Genomic DNA, 232 nt, shown 5'->3' on the forward strand with positions numbered 1-232 from the left:
GAAAACCCCGAATAAATGAATAAATCGAAATAGCCTTCAGACCTTGCTTTGAAATAAATCAGTTTGGCAGAAGCGTGCGATGATGGAGCAAGTATAGCCAGTAGTCATCATTGGATAGAAGTATAAATATAGAAAGTCGTTTCTAAGAGATAACTTTTTCCCAATTTGCATAAATGTCGTAACATTTCATCTGTGTGATTTATGCAGCACATGAATCACTTTTAATTTTCTG

The sequence above is a fragment of the Penaeus monodon genome, chromosome 27 (genome assembly GCF_015228065.2).
Source record: "Penaeus monodon isolate SGIC_2016 chromosome 27, NSTDA_Pmon_1, whole genome shotgun sequence".
Classification (NCBI taxonomy): domain Eukaryota; kingdom Metazoa; phylum Arthropoda; class Malacostraca; order Decapoda; family Penaeidae; genus Penaeus; species Penaeus monodon.